Source organism: Herpailurus yagouaroundi, unplaced genomic scaffold, assembly GCF_014898765.1.
Source record: "Herpailurus yagouaroundi ecotype Mexico unplaced genomic scaffold, PumYag 142, whole genome shotgun sequence".
NCBI lineage: Eukaryota > Metazoa > Chordata > Mammalia > Carnivora > Felidae > Herpailurus > Herpailurus yagouaroundi.
In genome coordinates, this window is record NW_024412397.1 from 60,726,665 (window position 1) to 60,744,221 (window position 17,557).

Sequence of the window (17,557 nt, forward strand, 5' to 3'; positions counted from 1 at the left end):
TGTTCGGATGGAAATCACGTAAGCAGTAGGGTAGATTTGTTCTAAATTTCTCCGTCTGGCAGAGCAAAGACCAGTAGATTTAGGTATAATGTGAGGAAGAACTTTTAAAAACTCTTTTGTCTTACAGTAAAGCAGCTTGCCTCTAAAGCACACTGTTCTGTCCATGACCGGGACGGTCCTTGCCTGTGGCAGAGGGCCGTCCGTGGCGGGGGGGGGATGGAGCTGATACCCCACCCTATACAGCTAGTTAGACCAGACACTCTTTCACCCCTTCTAGTGTTCAGGATTTCTGTCCCGACCATTTGGGAGAAGACAAATACTGAGCAAAGATAACCCACATAAGAAGATATCTTTGGGATTTTTGTTACCTACAAATGATATTAAATCTCCCATCCTCTAATGCTAAACTTTGCTTTGTTGCTGAAGACAGAAGCAATCTATGAATAAGACTTTGTCATAAAAGGAACTTTCTACTTCCTAAGCTTATTTGAGCCCTGACCCTCACTCCATGGGATGCCTTGTCATTGTATCTCTTTTTATTGCCAACTGGAGGAGTCAGAATTAATAATGGGGGAGTATCCCTTTCTGGCCCATTTTCAATTATCAGAAGATTTAGCAGGCTTTTGGGGGGACCCTGCTCATCTCTGCTGCCCTGCGACCTTCTGAGTTAGCCCCTTTTATCTCTTTCGGGTTGTGGGACATCCCAGCATGCCACACCGCCCTGGCTAAATAAACCCGTAAATCTAGCTTTTGTGTCCCACTAATCCTTTTATTTCCTAAATCTCAGTTAATCCAAAAGGCTTACTTTCATCTCTTTCACTGTCCACGGGGTCACCCTCGCCTCCTACCAGCAGTCCTTGCAAGCCCCGATAGAGTTGAAAGGCTTCCCAGAGTCTCCCCGATTCTCATTAGATCCCCGGCAGATCGGGCAACACCTGCCAAGTGGCATATTGGAGAAAGGCCCCAGTGGGCAGTGCCTGAGTGCTGGGTGACAGCCCGGTGCGACCCTGCCCGGAGGAAGCCAGCCGCTCCCCTCTGAGTCACGCCCGGCCACTGCAGCCCACACTCTGACCTCAGAAACGGGCCACCACAGGCCAGTGACAAAACCAAATTGGGCTCAAGGAAACCCAGGGGGGACCGATGCATGCTAAATAAATTTTATTCTTGTCTAATTTAAATGAAGATGAGTTTGGGTTTCAAGAAAAGGAACAGTAATTCAGACATTACTGGTTGAAGGAAGCCAACAGGCCGCTCCTTACTCCATCCAAAACCAACATTTCCATGTCAGTTCCTTCTGGATGCTCATTTGGATCATTAAAATGCCAGCAGCCGCATTTATAATTTTTCTCATCGAAGTGTCTTTGCTGACCTTTGTTTTATGGTTTTACCCTCCTGCTCATGTCCCCAACCTTCCCGGTGCGGATCTCCGGCGCTGTTCGACATTGGCACTCACTGGCCTCTTCGTGTGCTGTCTGGATTTATTAATTCTGTTCTCATGAAGTAGTTGGAAATCCCTGAACTCAGGGTTAGGAGTGTTGGGAGTTTTACCTAACTTTAATTTAGGCTCTTACCACCGGCTACCCCGGGGTAATTTCCAGCGCTCCAGTTTTCTCAAAGGCAAACCAGCAAAATTCTATTGACATGACAGAATTGGGCAAGGGTCAGAGGAAAAACGCAAAGCAATCGAAGAGACTGACACACAGTAGGTTAAAAACAGTTGTTAGTTTCCACTGTCTACAAAGAATTTTGAGAATTCATGAGATAAGGCGTGTGCAGGAGATCCGTACTCCGTACAGGCAATAGGAGTCTAAGTGATCTTTCCATTTATGTTTGAATAGCAGCTGGATTCCAGTTTAATTAATCCACATATGGCCCAATCTAAAGAAAGACTCTCTGAGCACCCGGGTGGCTCTGTCAGTTAAGCCACTGATTCTTGGTGTCTGCTCAGGTCATGATCCCACAGTTCATGAAATCAAGCCTGGAGTCGAGCTGTGTGCTGATAGCATGGAACCTGCTTGGGATTCTCTCTCTCTCTCTCTCTGTCTCTCTCTCTCTCTCTCTCCCCCCTAACTCTCTCTGCTCCTCCCCTGCTCATGCTGTGTCTCACTCTCTCTCAAAATAACAAAATATTTTTTTAAAGACTCTCCTATCAGATGAGTCAATGGGGTGGAGACAGTGGGAAAGACGGAGAGCAGGGGGGCGCCAGTGGCCCCGCTCTCCAGCAATGGAAATGCAGCCTCCAGAGGATGCAAGCTCTCTGATGAACAGCAGCGGACTTTCATCCTGTTCCGCCGTCAACAGGTTGCAATATGCTTCAGGACGATCTACCCCTTTTTTTAAACCTGGTGTCACCAAGCAACCTTCCGATCACCCATTCTGTCTCCCAGGAGCCTTGGAAGGTGCACCCCAGAAGACAGGCCAATCCGTGGAGAATTCTTCCTCACGGTGGATTAACACTTTGCTGGTCCGGGCCACACAATGGCCTCTCTAGAGGTGGGTCAGTGTGAGTCCACCGTGAAGATTCTGACCTCCGCCCGGGGGTGCTGTCAGCTGCTGTGTGTATGGCTGCCCACCGAGGAGCAGACCCCAGATGGCTGAAGCTCACCACGGTGCCACCACAGAGGCAGTCCTTTGCCAATGCCAGCCCTGGTCTGGGGCGTGCTCCTTTGACTTCAGTCCAAGCACTTAGAGAATCGAGACCTTGTTTAGGTCTCTTTGTGTTTCCCACCAAGTGTGCAGCCCAGTGCCCTACACACAGCAGGAGCTCAAAAATTCATGATGTAGAGGTGGAGGAGAGCCGCTGCTATTTAATGTTTTCAGAGCACCTTCCGGATGGTCGTGCTGTCCTGAAGCCTGGACCTCGGCTGGGTAACTTCTTGAGTAATGACTCTCCCGGGGTCATGCATTGGCCCATCTGCACTCGGCATGGTGTTGTGGTTGCTGTGTGTGACACTCACAGATCCCCCCCAGACATCGTTTCTCATTGTTTATGTTCCTAAAACATCATGATGTTACCGCTCGTGTAGGACTCATTTTGTACTTTATTTCCTTGTGACCCACTTTTTAAAAATACACTTGTAGGGGTGCCTGGGTGGCTCAGTCGGTTAAGCATCCGACTTCGGCTCAGGTCACGATCTCGCGGTCCATGGGTTCGAGCCCCGCGTCAGGCTCTGTGCTGATGGCCCAGAGCCTGGAGCCCGTTTCGGATTCTGTGTCTCCTTCTCTCTCTGACCCTCCCCCGTTCATGCTCTGTCTCTCTCTGTCTCAAAAATAAATAAACGTTAAAAAAAATTAAAAATAAATAAAAATAAAAATAAAAAAATAAAAAAATAAAAAATAAAAATACACTTGTATTTCCCCTAGGTTATCAACTTCTTGATAAGGCCCGTGTTATAGTCCATCTTAGAAATTCTTTGTGCAAAACTGCAGACACACATTGAGAGTTCAAGATGTATTTAAAAAAAAAAAAAATGACACCCCGTCTTGAATGTGGCTCCCTCGGATCTCTGTAGCCTTAGTGTTCTCTTATCGAACATTAAAGCCGGTTCTAATTTGTTTGGTGGGATGTCAACCTAAATCTAAGACGGGGGGTTGGGAAACCATATTTTTAACCTTTAGAATTCCATGAGAAATACGTGAAGTGTACTTGAAGGTAAAAAAATTTCACGAATAGGAACCCGTACAGAGAGTTCTGTTATTTCTGATTAAAAAATTATCTAGGACTTGGTAGCAGGTTGATAAGGATGATGATAGAGTGATAAGAATGGCAATCTCTGGGGTTTCTTTCACATTTCAACCTTAGGAAAATATTAAGAATAGGAGGTTTCTCCAGGTATCTGCCTATCTTATGGGAACAGTCCCTTAAACTACTTGTGTGACTGAGCAAGTTATTTCTTTTCTTTTCTTCTTTCTGTCTTTTTTTCTTTTTTCTTTCTTTCTCCTTTCTTTCTTTCTTTCTTTCTTTCTTTCTTCTTTCTTTCTTTCTTTCTTTCTTTCTTTCTTTCTTTCTTTCTTTTTCTTTTCTAGAGAGAATCCCAAGCAGGCTCCATGTTCACACTCAGCACGGAGCCCAACACCAGGCTTGATCTCATGACCTTGAGATCATGACCTGAGCCAAAATCAATAGTCGGATACCTAACTCACTGAGGCTCAAATTGTTATTTCTAAGGAGCTTTTGAATATCCAAATTAAAAAAATAATATTGTTTATTTATTCTTGAGAGAGAGAGAGAGAGAGTGCTCGCACGTGCATGAGCAAAGGAGGGGCAGAGCGAGAGAAGGAGACACAGAATCTGTGTCTGAGTCTCTGAGGTGTCGGCACAGAGCCCTACATAGGACTCGAACTCACAAACTGCGAGACCATGACCTGAGCCGCAGTTGGACCCTTAACTGACTGAGCCACCCAGGAGCCCTGAGTATCCAAATTTTTTAAACTGGAGTTTTTCATGATTTTTTTCCCCTAAGAAAAGAGTTGTTTTTGCTTACTAGTATATCCAGCCAACATTTAACTCTCATGACATGAAGTTTGTTAACAATTAAAAAAAAAAAAAATGAGACCGCTCTTTAAGGAGCTAACTGCCTCAAAAAGAAAAAGGTGTAAATACAAATAAAATGTATGAAAACATAATGACAGTAACCTGCAAGCACATACCCAAATATAATAGCTTAGGAGAGATGGTCACATAAGTGTCAAGAAGTTTTCTCAAGGGTTTTGAATAATTGGAAACTTTCCCCAAATCCCCAGAACACATTCATTTGAGCAAATCAACCCTTCCAGTCTGGCAAAAGGAGAAGCCAGATGTGGTGTGAGAACCGGTTAGAGAGAAGACTCTGTCCTTGAGTGTCCTCTCCCATGACCTAATAAAAGGTCCCCACTTTGGTCTCTACACCCTGGGTGTTGACTTACGAGCTCTGTGCCCAAGGGACCCACCTGGAGCTCTCTTGTTGGCACGTGCCACACCAATATGCGCGCGCACACGCGCACGTCACATGCCTGGAGGGCGAGAATGTGGGTGTGCAGAAGGCTCAAAGACTGTGCAAGTCTCCCCAGCCCAAATTCCCAGCGGATAGTCCTTGAGTGGCTTCCAAACACCAAGCAAAAATAGGGCCGAGGCTTTAAGAGCAAAGCATTTCCATCACCCGTGCTATCCAGTCTTGCTAAAGCCTACTAGCTCAATGCTTAAATGTGAATCATACATGGACCGTCCTCGGAGGGAAAAAACATTCCTTTGCATCCCCAGAGTTGACTTAAACCTATTTTGTTACAGAGGCGCTTAAATGCCTACAAACACTAAATTACCTATAGAGACCTTCCACTGGTAATCAATGCTGCACTCGGGAGGCGACCAGATTACGGTTTCTAGCATTAGGCAGAATGAGAGCTCAAGATAAAAGATGTGTACAGTTTTAGAGATACCAGGTTGCCTTTCTGCACATGGGTTTATGTGATTCTGAGAAATATATTCAGTATGTTGAATATATATGTGTTCAAAACATATATTCAATATATTCAAATATATACACACCTTTAAAATTTAAAATCATTTCAGGTGCCAACCATAGTGGTAGCATTGGTTAGGAAACAAACAGATGGAAATTAAAGCATGGAAATTTGCTTTGATGGAAATTAAAGCATTTTTGTCCGCAGAGAAATTATTGGTGGAAATAAGACATTTCCCTTATACTCTCTGGGTTTCTCAAGCGAGGGAACCATTCCCAGGCTGAATATTGCTGTTCTGTGAGAAATTTTTACAGGTCTGTTCTCATTTCAGTGTTAATCTAGAAAACTTACTTGTATTAGACTTAAAGAGAATCTGATATCTCCATATAAAAAATGAAGGACAGAGCCTTCTAGGAGTAGGAATAGGAGAAGCCACTCCTCCAAACCACCTTAAACCACCTCAGTGAATCTGGGTTTGAAGAATCTTCAGAGGGAACCACCAGGCTGAATACCATGGCCCTCTGCCTGGCCTGGCTGATGCCCAGTGGGAAGATGTACAGAACCCACCTCCAGGGACCATGGGGTTCTGATGGGGGAGCCTCAGGAAAGTCCCAGCTGCCTTGAGGCTCATGAAGCTTCATCCTTCTAGGGTGGGGATTTTGTTTTGTTTTGTTAATATGCAGACCAATGAAAAAAGCATGAATTTGGAAACAAAGGTTTGTATTTCTTTTTACCATATCAATCACCCCAAAGCCCTGAGGAAGCCCCCGTTAATGTCAAACTAGATGCCCCAACTAAGGACATTCTATCTGTAAGGCACCAGGCGGACTCCATGACACAGAATGGAACAGAATGAAGAATATAGCTTAAAGAATAGATGAACAAAACAATAAACAAACCAACAAATATTTATGTGTGAAGTGTGATAAATGGACAGGGTGCTGTAATGGGAAAGATAAAGATACTGTCTCTCAAAATAGCCTATTTAAGGATGTTTTGAGGGCAAAGACTTTTTCTTTTAGGGAACGTATTGGCCTTATATATTTCTTGATTGTGTAATTGTAACCCATAGGATCTGAGGGGTGTCAAAAAGGGTTCCTCTCACTCCAAAATATTTCCTTAATTTCTAGGATCTCCAGATCAGATATTTCAGTTTGGTCCTCCCCACTGGGCTCACAAGGCCAGGAGGGAGCTCCTGGAGACAAGGCCACAATCCACAGAGAGATGGCAGCTGCTTTACCCCCTGCACACAAGCACAGTAGGACCCATGGGCATATGGGGTCAGGCACAGGGTTTAGGGAAAGTAGCAGGTGGAAATCCCAGTGGTGGGTGGTCAGGTAGTTATCTCACTGAGGCCTGGATTCGGTGAGCAGCAGTGAAGATGTGAAGAAAGAAGCTGATGTGTACTTGGAAAGGTAGAATCTATAAGACTAGTATCTCTTTGACATCCTGCTCCATGACATTTCTCTGAAGTGTGTAGTCCGTGGAAACTTGTGTCATACCGAAATCGTCGACAGATAAATTGTAAGCTCATTTTTCCTAGATCTATTTCCCACCATTTATGTCTGGTCCTAAGCTTGCACTGATAGAGCAGGAAAAAATATCAGAGTTCAAGTCCATTGTTGCTACTATGCCTTTAGGAGATTCCTGCTTCTTTCTCCCACTCAGTCTTTCCTCAGCAGGTGGCTGTTTGACTAATGGTAGTGGCAGCAGGAAATGGGAGGTGATGGAGTGCAGGACTTCTGTACTGATAACATCCTGGGGATGGGCTTCCTTCTGGTTATTCCTCAGAAAGCAATGTGAAGGGACAGGAGATCACAAACTCTTAGACTGAACTGGGTCCAACTCCTGGCTTCGTTTCGTGGGCAAAATATTAACTCTCTCCTAACTTCAATATCCGCATGTATATAGTGGAGCTCGTAGGACTGATATGAGGCTCCGAGAAAGTGCCTGCATGTTCCCTGGCACGAGGTAGGCTCCCGACAAATGCCATTTTCAACTCCCAGATTAATTTTTTCTGTTGGATGATCAGAAGGGCTTAGGTTCCTGGAAGGATATTGAGGAAGCATAGCCGTTCCACACCAGGTCTCCTTGGCCTTGCCACCTAGGTGGTCAATGGCATTGTCACGTCTCGTGTGCCAGCACTGATGTGAGAAGAGTATTGTTGGGGACCGGACCCGCTGGCGTGCAGGGCCACGCCCCCGAATTAGTTGACACTGGAGACCATGGACACAGCAGGATGGGACCCACAAGCAAAGGCCAGGCATCGAGGAGCAGGACAGAGAGAAGGCATGTGACGAGGAAGAACGAGTGTATATGCAGGTGGCCTGTGTTAGGCGAGGCATCTGTCATCCCACTTGGATACTGCCATGCTCACGATTTATGGGGCACGTGTGGATTCCCACTGTGACAGTCGATGTCCAAGAAAGCCAAGCGTCCTGGGCACGTATCAGAAGTCAAGCACCTTGTATACATGGTCCCTGGGCCTCACGATACCCCTGAAAGCTTTTCTCAGATGTGGACACTCGAGACTTCAGTGACATGCCAGGGCGGCACAGCCAGGAGGTAGCAGATGGCCGATTTGAGACCAGGGCTGTGACAGCCAAGCTGCTGCTCGCGCCCCGACCGGCCACCGTCTCTTGGCACGACAGACAGTTTCATCTCTCTTCCTTAGTTGAGAAGTTTCTCGTTCCTCGTCGTCTTTCGGCAGACACTGAGCAGGGGAGAGGACGTGTCCAAAGTGAGCCCCTTGGGGACTGGTTACTACCGTGGGTGTGCACGCCGGAGGAACCCTTCATGTCTCGGGATCTGTCATGGCACAGAACTGGCCTGCCTGCCATTGGAGAAGCCTTCACAAAACGCCTCGCCACAAACTCAATGGATAGATAATGGAAGTGAAGTACAAGGGAAAGGGAGTGAGGGCCTTGCGGGAAAAGAGGATTATTTTTTTTTCAGCTCGGCAGCCCAGGAGCTGGTTGTTTGCTGCGTGACCTGGATCCAAGGCCCTTCCCCTCTCCTCCCTCAGGTGGTGACAGGGGCAGCGCCTCTGGTCACCTGGTACAGAGGACGTGACCCCGTCCGCCCTCGTGAGGAAGCCCAGCCCGGCTCCCAGCCCTCGGATGGGAACAAGGAGGAAGAAATAATAAAGAAAATGCCAAGAAAATCAGCCGTGTCAGCCAGGAAGCCTGGGGCCTTCGCTCAAAGGCCACAACAGAAGAGTGCCACGTATTTGGAAAGACCCGGAAGGCCCAGAAAGGCAGGACAGCGAGGCGGCCGTGAAGCTGCTGAGAAATGCCTTCCTCACGTAGGGAGATTTCTCAGCGCCTCCTCCAACGGCATCTTGGGCGTGGAAGGAAAAACACACAGTGACAGCAACATAGCTCAGTGACAAGGTTCCGGAGCGAGGAGCCTGTCACCGGGGAGGACCTCTCTCCCCACTCACCGGGCACCCCCGGGGAACATGTCAGCCTCCAGATAACACACTGACACAGGACAGGGGGCTTCCCAGCAGTGAATGGGGGACAATTACAAAGAGGGAATGGGCAGGAGTCACCCGGAACCAGAGGCACCTGGACGGGGGCTGCAGGGGGTGTCTGGACCTGAGTCCCAGGCACAGAGAAAAACACTTCGTCACCTCCTTGTCTGATCTGTTGTCCTAAATCTTTCCTTTCTCAGCGTTGCCAGGACTGCAGCTTGCACCTCCGGAGCTGCCTTTCCCCCTTCCTCCCCTGCACAGGCCCGGCCCATCCCTGCTCCCTTCCGCTGCTCACCGACCCTGGGAACCCAGGGCATCCGCCGTCCCCAGTGTGGCTCCCGTGTAAATCTCTTGGCTTCAGCTGCCATTTGTGCGTTTCAAAGTCCTTAATTCCTCACCCCGGCCCAGACGCATCTCTTGAACCAGCTCTCCATCCCCAGCAGCCACAGCCGCCCCCTCGCGGGGGGGGGGGGGGGGCTGCAGGCATCCCCGAGGTGCACAGCCACATAGAACTGGTTGCCTCTCCTCCCAAATGCCTCTTTATCTCCCCTCGTGGCAGATGCCACGATCACACACACCCTCAGTTGTCCCAACAAGTCTGCGGAGTCATGTTGTTTCCTGCCTTTCTTGCACCAACCCCCCCCCCCCATCCACATCCCTGGAGTGAGCAAGCTCCCCTCTCTGTGCCTCCCACAGCTTGTCCCCACCCCCACCCTTGCTCTCACCTTTTCCTGATGAACTATCCCCAGGGCGTGCTTCTGGGGCCTCTGCAGAATACATTCTCTCTTATCTTCAGTCATTGTGGGAGGCCTAACTCCTGACTCCCAACCCGCACCAGCCTCCCGTGCCCCACTCTGGACCAGAGGTTGAAAACCGTGGGCTGTAACCGTCTGTTTACATAGCTGCCTCCCCAGGGGCTGGAAACCCCTCCCGAGCCAGGATCCGGGCCCGGCGCAGCCAGCCAGGCAAGTGTAGCTAGCGTTCAATAGGTGTTTGTTGGAGAAGAGCATGCGTAAATGGGTGATTTTCTGAGCTGGAGAACACGAACACGAGAGCTCTCACACCAAGCTAGTTTTTATAACTAGGAGTCTTACACTTCCCCATTCATCCAGGGCCGTTTTGAGTGCTTCAGTTCTGCCAGGTGCTTTTCCAGGCACTGCTGCTCCAGCGAGGAGCCAAACAGACAGCAAGAAATCCTAAGCCCTTGGTGGCACTTACGTTTTAGTGGCAAAACTCTGCGGAATAAGGGTGAGGGCTGAGGGGGGCGGGGCGGGGGAGCCCAGAAGATGCCCGGTTGGCAGCAGGGAGGTGGCGAGGGTGACAGCCCAGCCAGGAGGGAAAGAAAGCAGAGCCCCAGAGGGTCCCCGGGAGGCGCCTTCCAGGCAAAGAACGCATGCGTGTGAGATCTTGAAGGCCTGTGGTCTTCCGGGAGCAGCAAGTTCTAGAAGAAGGGCCACTTGTCGTTGACAAGGGGTAAAATGAAGGCAAAAATGAACCCATTCAACCTGGTTCTTGGAAAAAGAAAATGTTTGGGATGGGGGAGGGAACGGTGACGGAAAGACAGGGAGACAGTAACTCCCGGGAGTGACCTCTGGGGAGCTGCAATTTCCCTGCTCTTACCCTCATTACCGGCTGTGGCGGCATCCCTGGGGTTGGGGCGACCACATCACTGGGGATTTCGCGGGAGCCTGACCTCCTCTTTCCAACCAGGCTGGCCGGGCCAGGGCCCAGCGGGCCAGGCGCTGCTCAATCGCTGTCTGTGTGCATCCGCAGGGGCCTGGACAAGGGGGCTTTAGAGAAGGAGTTGGCCACTAGCCCCGCTGTGGCAAAAAGAATTTGAAGAGGGAGGGGGGATCGTTTGCAGGAAGAGAAAGCAGCGGCTGAAATAGTGAGTGCACGGGGGCGGGGAGCCTGGCCTCTGGGAGGTGTCTGATGCAGGGATGAGCCTGGCTCTGGGGCCCTACCTCTGCCCTCCGGAGCCCTGGCGTCCGGGGTATGAACGGTGGGCATCAGCTAGTCCCAGTGCTCAGGGAAGCGCAGCCCTGGAGGCAGGTTCTCAGACTTGCTTCACACAGGTGGTCAGGAAACAGCTACAACAGTAGACAGAGATGGGGGGACCCTGCTGAGCCCCTGGCCCCCCGAGATCACCACCCCCCACCCCCCCCACCCCACCCCCGAGCCCCACCAAATCCCGTTTAGAGCAAGCCCACCCTTTTGTGTTCTCTCTGCTCCTGGCTGCCCACTCCCGACTCTTTTAAAATGGTAATAACTGCCTAAGACTTGGGAGTAAACTCCCCAAAGTCCATCTGTTCCCCACAGTGTAGCATGAATTCATTTAATCAGATTCTTTCCTCAGGGACCCCCTGCCCTGAGACAGTGGGATGTTTTACAGAGAGGAGGAAAGGGAAATGTTTGAGCTGGGGAGGCTGAGACCTCTGGGACCTTAGCAGGATTCTTGCAGATGGGATGTGTGCTTGCTGAGACCACACATTTTTCTAGACAGGGAACAGCAGTGTGGGCTCTGGGGGCGGGGTGGGAGGGTGCTCTTGGGGGGGCTCTGTCGGGTTGGCAACTCCGCCCCACCCCTGGAGGAATGACAACAGGGCCATCACATGCTAATATTTTATGTTTGAAGACAATGAAAACATGCTGTCATTTAAAACTAATACGGCAAGGGGCGCCTGGGTGGCGCAGTCGGTTAAGCGTCCGACTTCAGCCAGGTCACGATCTCGCGGTCTGTGAGTTCGAGCCCCGCGTCAGGCTCTGGGCTGACGGCTCAGAGCCTGGAGCCTGTTTCCGATTCTGTGTCTCCCTCTCTCTCTGCCCCTCCCCCATTCATGCTCTGTCTCTCTCTGTCCCAAAAATAAATAAACGTTGAAAAAAAAATTAAAAAAAAAAAAAAACTAATACGGCAAGGTTAAGAGGTTTGCATCCTGAATTCAGGGGTGTCAAAGTGTCAGGAGGGAGGGTGTGTTTAAGAGTGAAATCAATACACTGTATCCTTTGTCTAAGTTAGATACCATCCATGCTACATTTAACAGTAGGGACAGGCACAAAAGTTTTGAAAATGTATAACACACTTAAATGAATGTTTCCTCCATTAAATTTTTCTGTGAATGTGAGGACTTCTCTCAAGTTTTATTGACAGCTGTGGGAGTAGCACAATTGCCTGGGAACAGGCAGTTTCTTCCAGGAATAAACAACAGGGGCTCCCGAGGTCACCTGTGGTGTTTCGTCCTGGGTGAGAGTCCATGTGACGGGAAGGGACAGTGACGATGAGACCTTCAGAGATGAGGCAGGGCTTGGGGCTCCAGAGGCCTCTGGGATCGAGCTGTCCTTAGCTCCTGCTGGTGTAAGCTGAGCGAGGGGGACCCTATCTCCGGACACCAAGCACACGACTGGGTAAACTCAGGCACGACGTGAGTCAGCAACCAGCTGGTGGAAAACCCTGGAATCCTTTGTTTCCTAGATCTTAGTAATTGCAGGAGCATACATACACCACACCAACTCCCACACTCATACATGCACAAAGAGCCCCACATACTCACACACACACTTACACACACCCACAAATCATCCACATACACACAACTCGCTTACACACACTCAAGGGCCCGTCTTTACTGTTACCCCAGAACACAATGGTCCATTTGAACAGGAGAAAGGTGTTTTCTGAAGATGGGAAAGTCTCCTAGGAAAGAATCATCTTGAAGCTTCTTTGTTTTCCGTAATTCAAGCAGAACAAATTCTGTTGTTTTTTTTTTTCCTATAAAAAAAGAAAGAAAACGCTGTTGATAGTCTTAAGTTGTTGATGGGTTGTGGAAAGTAGGGGAGCTAGAAAGAATCTTTGGAATTACACGCCACTCTCTTACACACATACAACTCACTCACGTATCTGCAATCTGAGAGTGCCTTCAGATTTCTTGCTCTCGATAAAGAAGCAGTTGTTGTTTTCTGGATGCATAAACCTGGAGGCAGGATGGATGTTAGCAAATGATCAATTCCAGTTCAAGATATTTTCCCCGTATCTGTAATGTTACAAGAAAACTCACATTGAAACGGAACCCATATTTTAAGGAATGCCCATGCTCACATTTTTCCTGTTAGCAAACAACTTATGTTTACCTGTTTTCTGTGTTTGCACCCGGGGATAAAATATTTCTTTCCAAGACCAAGCTGGAGACAAGTTAAGTCCTTGAGACTGTGCTCCTGGTAAGACCTCATCTGTGTGTAGAAAGGCCCCAGAATGACCCGGGTGAGAGCCAACCTTGTACAGAGAAAGGCCATTCTGGAAAAATAAACCTCAAGGAGAAAGTAAACCCGGCCTTAGAATAGCCATGCTTAGGAAAAGTGCAAGAAAGTAGGTTTGCAGGCTCGTGGTGAGGACACTAGGTTCCTATACATGAGTGTTATCTGTCCATGTTGGTAAAATCTCAGGACCTGGGTCCCCCCCAAATCTTTGGAGTTGAGCTTATGGTTGGGTAACGGTGAGGCCCTGGCTGAGGGGCAGGGCAGCCTTTCAGACAATAGTTTCTGGACTATTCTGACTGCAGTTTGGCAATCACCTAGTCAACCTGCAACTTGTCTAGGAAAGGAGGGTGCTATTGGGAATGTGGCTGGCTGGGTCATGTGTCTTTAGGGGGGTAATGGTGTCACCACCGCTTCCATTCTGGGATCAGAACTTCTGGGTACCCTTGAAGCATCTCGGGGAGAGAAGATAAATCCCTAGGCATTGCCTCAAGAGCTTTTGCTTCAGTAAGTGTCACAGTTTTAATAAACACCATACATAATTCTGATACAGTTGGTCTAACTTTCCAATTTGAAACCTTTCTCTACACATTAGGAACGCCTCAAGGGAAAAAGAAAAGAAAGTGGAGAGAACCCAGATCAGTCAACATTTCTCCTTATTAGCACATCTGGGAAGGCAGGTTAATATACCTTACTACAGCTTTCCACTTCTAATGATTTTCCTCCCCCATCCACCTCTAGCCGATGCATCTGTATTAAATTCATCCTCTTTCATGTTGTTTACCTATATGGCTCTATTGGGTCTCATTCCAGAAGGAATTTTAAAAGTCCCTCGCAAAATGCATCACATATAAGCTGAGATAAAATTTACGATAAAGGACTGGAAAAATACAGACCGAAAGGCAAAGCTACTAAAGTTGAACACAGAAATGTTCATCATTAAGTAGAAACAATTCCACCTACCTAATATTTCTTTACTTCATAAAAATGGAGATCATAGGTACCCTTCACAATCATTTCATAGCATCGTCAATACGATTTCAATGTTCTAAAAACTTGTAAAGTTAACACCCACCCACCTCACTTTTGATGGAGAACTAACACATTCTCAGTGCACAAAGTTGGAAAATAAAGGTAAGTATAAGTGATTGAAGGTGATCAACTTTAATACTTAAGTGTGCTTCCTTCAATTTGGAGAGATATAGGAATATGCATATGCATATCCATCAGGACAGATTAGTTATGTCATAATTGAAACCATACTACAATAATTTTTTTTTCAATTCTGCTTTATATGAAATGTGCAGACAAGGCACATTTACAGAGAGAGAAAGTAGATTAGTGGTTGGGGAGTGGGGAGGTGAGGGGAGAGGGGATGGGAAGTGCCTAATAATAGGTAAAAAGTTCCTTGCTAGAATGATAAAGTTGTTTCCAAATTATTGTAGTAATTGAGCAGCACTGTAAAATTATTCAAAAGCCATTGAATTGTATACTTTAATTGGGTGAACTTGATAGTGTGTGAATTATATATTAATAAAGCTGTTAAAATATTGCAGTTGGCTATACACTACATACACCCAGATTTCACAACACAAAATCCATTTTTTTGTTTGCAATTTTCTTCCATCGCCTTCTGTTAAAATGAATATCAGTTTTGGGGCACCGGGATGGCTCAGACGGTTAAGCTTCTGACTTTGGCTCAGGTCATGATCTCACAGTTCATGAGTTCGAGCCCTGCATCGGGCCCTGTGCTGACAGCTCAAAGCCTGGAGCCTGCTTCAGATTCTGTGTCTCCCTCTCTCTCTCTGCCCCTACTCTGCTCACACTCTGTCTCTCTCTGTCTCCCAAAAATAAGTGAATGTTAAAAATTAAAAAAAACGAATATCAGTTTGTATTACTTTGTTACATAGATAGTGACTTTGTAAGGGTGATCACTCCAGACTGAAAACTTTACAAAGCATTTTAATGAAATGTTATGTGTCCTTCCAGGAAAAAAAGCAAATTAATATACATAGTATACATAATATATGTATTATGACTCAATATACATAGTAACAATAGATATAGAAACATCCATCCATCCATCCATCCATGTATCCATCCACCTATGTGTCCATACATCCATGCATCCATCCATCCATCTATCCATCTGTCCGTCCATCCATCCATCCATCCTTCCATCCATCCATCCATGCATCCATCCATCCACCCATCCATGTATCCATCCACCCATGTGTCCATGCATCCATCCATTCATCCATCCATCCATTCACTCAGTAGCCATTGTGTGCCTGCCATTCACCATCCCATTCAGCCACTGAAAATCCAGTGGTGAACAGAGGAGACTATGGTCCTACTCTCACCACATCATTCTCTCACCCACAATAACCCACATATCACACATGAGGCACACACGCCTGTTCCTTGAGCTCCTTTTCTTCCACCAACCATTAAAGTAATTTGTTAAATAAAATACAAAAGGCGTGTTTGAAAGGAAATGCCAGAGGCAGGTACAAACTCATAGAATTTCAAAACTTAAAAGGTCCATAGCAATTTTATGGACCTGGGAATTCACCCATGGGAGTTCAATGATTTGATAGAGGGGGTAAGTATGTAGCAAAATGAAAACATCTAAACCCCACAAACTCATGTCGACAGCACAGCAAAAAAAAAAAAAAAAAAAAATATATATATATATATATATTTTTTTTTTTTTCTCTCTCTCTCTTGAGACATGTTTATAAGGCAGATTTTCTGGGAGAGTCCCAATTATAGGTACTTTTATTCTTTTTCAAAGGCCATTTAAAATGTTTAAGTCTATAGATTTATTTTTATTCCTTTGTTAAGGCTTATAAAAAATAAATTCCTAAGTCAAAAGTGGTGTTTTTTTTTTTTTAAGCATGTTTTTGATTCCTTTGTTAGGCCGTATTTTTGGTTTATAAAATACAGTCGCCATAGCCACATTCTTCTCAAAAAGAGTAGTTGGTTGTGGCTTTGGAGTTCCCTGTCCTCTGCGCCTGCCAATATCATTAACTCGCTAAACCTGAATTTCTGCTTGACTCAAGATCTTTAATTACTCCCCGCGTCTCTCAACCCCTTCATTATTACAAGCAATTAAATTGCAGAAGTAACATCATCTTTTTGACATCTGGAAGATATTACTACTCATCTCTTTTCTCTCCAACCAAGTCCCCCTCCAAGGCTGAGCAGGAAACCCCCGCAAATGTCCATGAGGGGACGATGCCCAGGCAGGGGTCAACACAGTGAGCTGGCCAGCCTGGATCCGCCAGGTCACACGACTGAGGATGGCCACCCAGGCTCAGGGCCTCAAGCCCTTACCCGTGAAATGGGAGATGCTGCTGTATCTGTATTTCTGAGTCCCAGAAATTCAACCTTGGAGGCATGTGAAGACACAAAGGAATACGTCGAATATTCTTCCTGGAAAGTCATTATTTGATGGAAACAGAAAAACATTATTATTTCATTAAAGCAGTCAGATTTACAAAAGAATATCACATTTACAAAAGTATTAAAGCTGACGTATGAGTTCTCAAAAAAAAAAAAAGTGTCTTACATTTAGCAGAATCTTCTGGTTAAATGCAGAGCCTCCTGGCACCCAGGGCCCCTGGGTGGATGGCTGGGAGACCAGTGATGGCTTGAGTTCTGTTCAGCTCTAAAGCCCGAAGATTCCATAAAAAAAAGCATAAGCCTTGTCCAAAGGCGCTAAACAAGGTCTTCATTTCATTACAGAACAACCCACCCCAGAGAGCCTAACACGCATTAGTAGCCCTTTTATTAAAATGAAGGCTGGGTTTCCATCCAAGGGAGAAGCCCCTCCCGGCCAAGGGTGAACACCACCTCCCTGACCCCAGGCCCCTCTCCTGTCCTGCAACTTTGGGCTCCAGGGTCCTCTGTTCCCAGCTGTGCCTCCTCACAAGCAGAGTCTCCAGGAGGCTGGAGGGCCCTGGAGAGGCCTGGGGGACACCGTGGGCACCCGCGCCTGGGCATTCCCTTGGGCCCGTGGCTCTGGGCTTGAGTTGCACGGTGTGGGCGGTGGGCCAGGGGCCGCTGAAGTGGACACAGGGGGAGTTCTATCAGAGGGAAGAGAAGAGCTACAGCCACAGCGGACCCCGCCAACCTCAAAGCTGGCTGTTGTCTGTTGTCGGAGGGAGGGGTGATGGAGAAAATCCGGAAAGGTGAGAGAGGACCCGGAGGGAAGTGGGGAATTAGGCAAAAGTGTGGAGAGCAGGCCCCGCCCCCTGGCACCCTAGCCAGTCCACGGGGTGGGGTGGGGGGGGGGGCGCGGAGAAGATGAAAGTGTGACCACATCTGCGAGGATGCCTCCAAGGGGAGGTGTCAAAGCCGCCTCTGCCCTGGACCACTGCCTGGTGCCCG

The 17,557-nt window shown here is 47.5% G+C and overlaps 1 long non-coding RNA gene across 1 annotated transcript; it reads right to left on the minus strand.

Moving 5' to 3' along the window:
* Window positions 1–12,804: 12,804 nt before the first annotated feature.
* On the minus strand, window positions 12,805–17,076 carry LOC121032679 (uncharacterized). The gene is made up of 4 exons (XR_005791431.1): window positions 16,737–17,076; window positions 16,502–16,600; window positions 13,040–13,138; window positions 12,805–12,882 (listed from the first exon to the last, which is right to left on the minus strand). It is a non-coding gene; the product is annotated as an uncharacterized LOC121032679 (long non-coding RNA).
* Between the last annotated feature and the right edge of the window lie 481 nt (window positions 17,077–17,557).